Consider the following 433-nt stretch of genomic DNA (forward strand, 5'->3'; position numbering starts at 1 on the left):
TCTAATAATTTTTAGATCCTCAATAACAGTTCTCTTTCTCCTCATTCTTTCAAGAGCCAACAATTTTTAACATTCTCAAAAGCAACAAATTCAAGAGACATCTGCACTGTTCAAGCATTCATTCAGAAAGCAAAAAGTATTGTCACCACATCAAGCTAATTCAACTAGTTTCAATGATAAATTCGAAATCCTGTACTTCTTGTTCTTTTGTGATTAAAGCGCTTTTCATTTAAGAGAGGTGATGGATTCATAGGACATTCATAGCTTTAAGACATGAACTTTAATTTTTATTAATCATGAATTAAGAACAATACTCAAAAATAGATATAAGATGAGACTAGTAAGAATAGAAAACAAAAATTTAAATAGGCTCCTAATGATAGAGGTTATCACAGAGTTAGGACTCAACAACCTTGATTTTGAGAAGTGGATG

This window comes from Arachis duranensis, chromosome 2 (assembly GCF_000817695.3).
Source record: "Arachis duranensis cultivar V14167 chromosome 2, aradu.V14167.gnm2.J7QH, whole genome shotgun sequence".
Lineage (NCBI taxonomy): Eukaryota > Viridiplantae > Streptophyta > Magnoliopsida > Fabales > Fabaceae > Arachis > Arachis duranensis.